The sequence below is a fragment of the Camellia sinensis genome, chromosome 1 (assembly GCF_055761805.1).
Source record: "Camellia sinensis isolate YWXY chromosome 1, ASM5576180v1, whole genome shotgun sequence".
Lineage (NCBI taxonomy): Eukaryota > Viridiplantae > Streptophyta > Magnoliopsida > Ericales > Theaceae > Camellia > Camellia sinensis.
Genome location: NC_138961.1, coordinates 238,167,572 through 238,174,365, shown reverse-complemented (window position 1 = coordinate 238,174,365; position 6,794 = coordinate 238,167,572).

The window sequence follows — 6,794 nt, the reverse complement described above, 5'->3', positions numbered from 1 at the left end:
TGCCGAACTTCTCCCAAACTAGTTTTGCTTTCTCTTCTCCTATTTTTCTTCAACTCCAAACCCCTAGAAAAGGTGTTTTGAAAGATTTTTCAAAGATTTCATCTCTCTTTCGTTCATTTCCACTTTGTCCTTGCTCGGTTTACCGAAAAGCGCAACATTTGACAAAATGCGAGCCTCGGAACATCGTAAAAACTTTATTTCAAAAATGTTTTGAAAGAGAGGGTTTTAAGGTCTAAAATCTTTGATCAAGATTGTTTTGGTCCAAAAAGGGGTATGAAGTTGAGATTTGACTCTCCTCTTGCCGAAGAAATCGACCCTTTGCACTGCACAACTTCCAAAACCATCAGTCGCGTCCAAGTCTTAAAGGCTGTCAAAAATGGGGTGTCTACAGTTGCCCCTCTTTGACAGAACTCGAAAGTCAAGAAGTGACAGGAGTGAGTGTCAAAGCCCAAAGACGACCCATTTTTGACAAGGCCGAAGACTTGGACAAACAAATAAAATACAGACAAATAAATGGTTGCGCTCGCAGGCTGGCTACATATCCCTTTGCAAGGAATCAAACCAGCGTAGTTCAGGGGCAGGATGCAAAATGATATGCAGAAAGATTTTGATAATTGGACTTATACGCTACGCGAAGCCGGTTTGAAAATTGGACTTATACGCTATGCGAAGCCGGTTTGAAAATTCAGGATTTATGCGATGCACTGTAATGACTAAAATGCAATGTGATAGCTAGGAAAATGGAGGTACCTTACAGGGGCAATTAGCAATGACTTACCTCGGCAATGTCCTACCTCATGCTGATGTGGAAATCTTCCTCTTCTTCTCAGTTGAACTATAGGTACTACTTTTCTCCCTGACTATGGTCGTAGCTTTCCCTATTCTCCAACAGGGTGACAGACTAGGTTGATTCGGTATCCAGAATTGAGGCGTATACATATGCTATCTCAATCTATGGGGCTGCCATATAGATTTCAAGCCGAGGATATAACCCTGGGTATTTAAACCAGACTTTAGTCTCGAAATCCCGAACCTTTACGTTCTAGGAAAGAGCCATTCAAACTATAGTTTCCACCGTCTCAGTTGGTCTCCTAGGAACTCACCGCAAACACAGGCAGGTGGCTATACCAGACCACTGGAAGTCGTTCAGGCATGACAAACACCAAAGGAATTGCACCTTTAGAGGATTTAAGGTCTCCTAGACCGAGGAGTGCACAAGACAGTGCGATGCAGAGTGAATGCACAAAACAGTGCTAAGAAGATGCACAAAATAGTGCGATGCTAAAGGTGTACAAAACAGTACGAGCATGGCGAATGCACAAAATAGTGCGATATAGATAAGGTGCACAAGATAGTGCGATGCAACGCACTAACAAGTGCAGGTAAGGTGCGCAAGATAGCGCGATGCAATGCACTAACAAGTGCAGGTATGGTGTGCAAGGTAGCGCGATGCAATGCACTAACAAGTGCAGGTAAGGTGCGCAAGATAGCGCGGCGCGATATGCAAAGCATAAGACAGTGCGATTGAGGTGCGTAAAATAGCGCGAATGTAAACTGCACAAAACAGTGCAATGCGCAAAATAGCGCGAATGATAAACTGCACAAAACAGTGCGATTGAGATGCACAAAATAGCGCGAATGGTAAATTGCACAAAGCAGTGCGATTGAGGTGCACAAAATAACGCGAATGATAAACTACACAAAACAGTGCGATGCACAAAATAGTGCGAATGTAAACTGCACAAAACAGTGCGATGCGCAAAATAGCGCGAATGATAAACTGCACAAAATAGTGCGATTGAGGTGCGCAAAATAGAGCAAATGATAAACTGCACAAAACAGTGCAATGCGGAAAATAGCGCGAATGTAAACTGCACAAAACAGTGCGATGCGTAAAATAGCGCGAATGATAAACTGCACAAAACAGTGCGATTGAGGTGCGCAAAATAGCGCGAATGATAAACTGCACAAAATAGTGCGATGCGCAAAATAGCACGAATGTAAACTGCACAAAACAGTGCGATTGAGGTGCGCAAAATAGCGCGAATGATAAACTGCACAAAATAGTGCGATGCGCAAAATAGTGCGAATGTAAACTGCACAAAACAGTGCGATGCACAAAATAGCGCGAATGATAAACTGCACAAAACAGTGCGATGCGTAAAATAGCGCGAATGTAAACTGCACAAAACAGTGCGATTGAGGTGCGCAAAATAGCGCAAATGATAAATTGCACAAAATAGTGCGATTGAGGTGCGCAAAATAGCGCGAATGATAAACTGTACAAAATAGTGCGATGCGCAAAATAGCGCGAATGATACAATGTAATGCACAAAACAGTGCGATGCGCAAGAAAGCGCGAAAGTAAATTTCACAAAACAGTGCGGTACGCTAAACAGTGTGAGTGATTACAAATGCGAAAGTGCACAAGACAGTGCGATGCGCAAAACAGCGCGATTGATTTGAACCTGCACAAAACAGTGCGATACGCTAAACAGCACGATTGATTTGAAATGCACAAAACAGTGCGATACGCTAAACAGCGCGATTGATTTGAAATGCACAAAACAGTGTGATACGCTAAACAACGTGATTGATTTGAAATGCACTAAATAGTGCGATACACTAAACAGTGCGATTGATTTGAAATGCACTAAATAGTGCAATACGCTAAATAGCGCGATTGATATGTAATGCACAAAATAGTGTGAGTGAGATACAACCACAAGATGCACAAGACAGTGCTAGTGAGATACAAAGTGTAAGTGCACAAGACAGTGCGAGTGAATGCATGTTCTATGCAAATGAGGTGCATTTTCTATGCAAGTATGGAAGAGTGCATTTTCTATGCAAGAAACAGGAGCATATTCTATGCAATATTGAAAGCATATTCTATGCAGAATCGAAAGCAAGCATATTCTATGCATGAATCATAACGATGCGCGTCACACATGTAACAGAAGTGTATATGAAAGTGCACATTCTATGTAATGGAAGGGCATCAAACATGTACTCTGGTGCCTCCGATTTACCTTTCGGAGGACTTTGTAACACACTCAACTCGAAAAGGGTACACCCTGTTTATATTGGCAAGAGATAACATCTGCATGTGAAGACCCTCGGGTGCTGCTTGGACTGCCATTCTGACTTGAAGTAGGCTTACACTTGGGGTCGAGATACACTCATACTCCAGAGGAAGGCGAGGCCTGACAAGATGCACCTGGAATGCAATCTCGGATTTTGCTAAAGTTGAAACAAGCTAAGATGCTCCAAATTTTCCCTCTTTTCTTTTGCTTTGCAGTCCGGAACCTAAATAGCTTCAGATAGGTCCTTGCTTTACTATTCACACTTATCGGGGGTGGACCCTGCAATTTTAAGAAAGAACAAATTCTTGTTTTGCACAAATGTGGAGAATGGCACAGCACTCTGAGCACAAAACGATTTGATTGAAATTGAGAAATGAGTTCTCGATCGGGTATTAAGCCTACGACTGAACACAGCGCACTACGACTCAATAACGGAAAACAAAAAAACAACCAAAACATAACTCAATAAAGGAAAAACAAGGTAAAATGACCTAAACATCTATTGACACTCAAACGACTCAAAACAAGAATCGAGACAAACCAAACGCACAAACACAACACTCAGCTGTGTTACAAAGGCAAGAGACCTCTCACATCACTCGGCCCTCAGGCTCGGTTTTTTCTGAAAAAGCCCTTGTCCTCACTTTTTCTCTCAGCGCACATCTTTCTATTCTTTAATCTCTCATTTTTTTTCATCCCTCCCCTGGGTGGTTGATGGATAAATAAGAAGTTGCGGGCTCTTGCCTCTAGCATTCTGTTAGATTCTCTTTCTTCTGCGCACAGCTAGTGAATTCCTCCCACAGAGGAATTGCGCTATAACTGGGTGTGTAGCAAATCTGCAGCTGACATCGGTTGACGATGCTCTGCTGAGGAATTTGGGCGTGATTAGATCTGCCCAGATGAGGGAGTGGAATATCTTGCTCCATTCCAATTCGTGCTTCGCACTTGGCTTGATACCTCGTTGCTTGGAGGATGTGAGAGCTTTCTGCCCTTTTGCGGTCAGCTTCCGCTGTGCCCTTTCTAGCGAATACAGTGCCCTTTCCGGCAAGTAGAGTGCCTTTTCTGGCAAGTATGTTGACAATGGGGGAAAAGACAGAACACCTGACTCAACTGTGCCCGTAGTTCATCATTTTGACCATTTTTTGTTTTTGGCTTTCCACTAAAACAATTTTGACCAACATGAGAGTTAGATTAACATGCTTGTTCAATTTTTTGATTTAAAATCATGCAAGTCAGGTTATGAGCACTGAAAATTTTCCTTTTTTTGATCCAAGAAAAAGGTCAGTTTTAGAAAAAGATGGAATAATTTTCGAGAAAATTAGTCAACCTCAGTAAAAATTTTCAAAAACTATTTTTGCAAACGGTCAATGCTCAACAAGCACAGAACCTACTCTTGAGGTGCACAACCTCAGATCCAAACGAAAATTGCCCCTTGCTTAAAGAGAGTTGTACGGCAACGAAAAGTTGCCCCTTGCTTGGATAGCATCGCAGCGCATTGTAATCAGTCCTCAGAGTGACGATGACAACCAAACTCTCGAATACAGAAGATGATCAGAACCATCACATGGACATAGTTGAATTTGAAGTGTTTTGCGGCTGGATTTCAGAATGATGTTGCCTACGTATCCCAAAGATGGGAATCAAGCCTTACATAGTTTGAGCTTAAGGTACACTCGGGTATTAACCTCTCCTTTTGCGCTCTAACTTTTGCTAAGGCTGCCCTTCCGGGTTTTCAACCTTGCGAGCTCTGTTTTTCTTTTCTTTCCAATTTTTTTTTTATTTCTTTTCTTTTCTTTTCCTTTCTTTTCAATTCAATTTTTTCTTCATTTTTTGCATTTTCTTCATTTCATTTTTTTTTTTAATTTTTGCTTTTTTTTTTTGTTCTTTTCCTTATTTTCTTGCTCTAATTTTTGCCTGGGTCGCCCTTCCGGGTTTTCGGCCCAGCGAGCCTCTCAAGGGTAAAAGTGTAGCTTTTGTCCATATGGAATGGTTTGAGATCTCGAAGCCATCTGAATCCAGGAGAATAGATGTTGTTCGCTGATGATGTCAGAGTCCATCCAATGGGGGGCTGAATTTGCCCCTAGTGTTGTGGATAGGAACTTGGTTGTCCTTCACCAATACTTCATTCTTTTCTCCCTTCTAGGATTTGGCATTCCCGCTGATCTTCATCTTTGACTCTTCGAGCACATTTGAAATTCTTTTGCCCCTAGTTCGAGGGGTGCTCCTAATCCAACTTTGCAAGTTTCTGTTAACGACATTTGATCTTCTTGATCTGATTTCCATGCCCCTAGTTCGAGGGCTGCTTCAAATCTGGCCACATAGGCCTCACATCGTGATTGACCGTTGAATATTCTGAATCTTAGTTCAAGGTTTTGAAAGCAGAGGGGTCGAGTCTCGAGGCTGAGAGTGATCCTAAGCTACACAATCTCAAGAGCGATTCTACACAGGTCTTCGTAGGACCGCGCAAAACATTTTTCGAAATGTTTTAAGAAAGCGAACAGTCGCCCGCACTAAAGACAGTGTAGAACCAATCTGGATCAAGCCAGGATCCTTTCCAGTACTCATACTAACAAGCATGATTTCATTCATTAAGGGCTTAGCATGCCTTTCTTTCTCTCAATTGATCAAATTTTTGCAAAACTCGAGGAATTCCTTCCTCTTCGTTTTCACTGCAGTGTTCAAAAAGTTTTTGAAAAACTTAGGTCAATGTAATAATTTCAAGGCACAAGAGAGTAGATGGAATGCACTGCCGTTTCATTCAAATCCCGGCACAACTAGCACACGGCAGAAGCAAACACAAAAGTGCGAAAATTACTGCTGTTTCATTTCAGATCTGTTGGCACAACTCTCTCCATGGTAGAAACAGACTCAAGACAAAACGAAAAGACAAACACAAAACAAGATAGTGATGTCCGAGGTAACACCCCCGGAACCACCCGACTCCTATACAACAGGACTGTCTCGATACAACAAGACAACCCAAAACAAAAAAACTGACTCAAAACAAAAGGACAGACTCAAAACAAAACAACAAGACTGACCCAATACCCAAGTTAGAATGCAAAATTAACAACACTTGTACATTGCTCAAAACAGTGCATGCCATCCACCACAGCTAGAGTAAATCGAGCGCCGCCCGCAGGTGGTTCATCCTCCGATCACATCACATTATCCCCCCAAGTTCACCGATCCAGTGCCGATAGACTTTGCTGAGCTCGGTGGGAGGATGACCCCGTTGTCAAATAGATCTTGTACTTCGTGGCGAAGATGGAAGCAGTTGTCGGTAGTATGGCCAGTTTGCTGATGGTACGCACAGTACTGGGTAGCATCATGTGTAGCCGGAAGAGGGTTCGGGAGAGGCCGAGGCTCAAGGGGTTTGAGATGGTCGTGTCCAACAAGGATTTGGAGAGCTTTGGACAAAGGCATATTGAGGGCATGGAAGACCCTCCGACCTCGGGGTTGGTACTTCAAGGTTTATGGATTTTTGCTGGGCACACCAGAAAAGAGATTGGCAGGTGCTGGCCTGGCTTGCTGATCTCTTCCGAGTGGAGGATTAGAGCTAACAGGATCGTTTCTGGTACAACAGTCTTTCTCCCGGCTTGCCCCTTGATTCAAACTGCCCCCAACTTGAATGGTGAAAATGTCATCCACATCCTTTACAACAACTGCAATCACTTGCTGTTTGTTCAGTTCTTCGGCTTTCAAAGC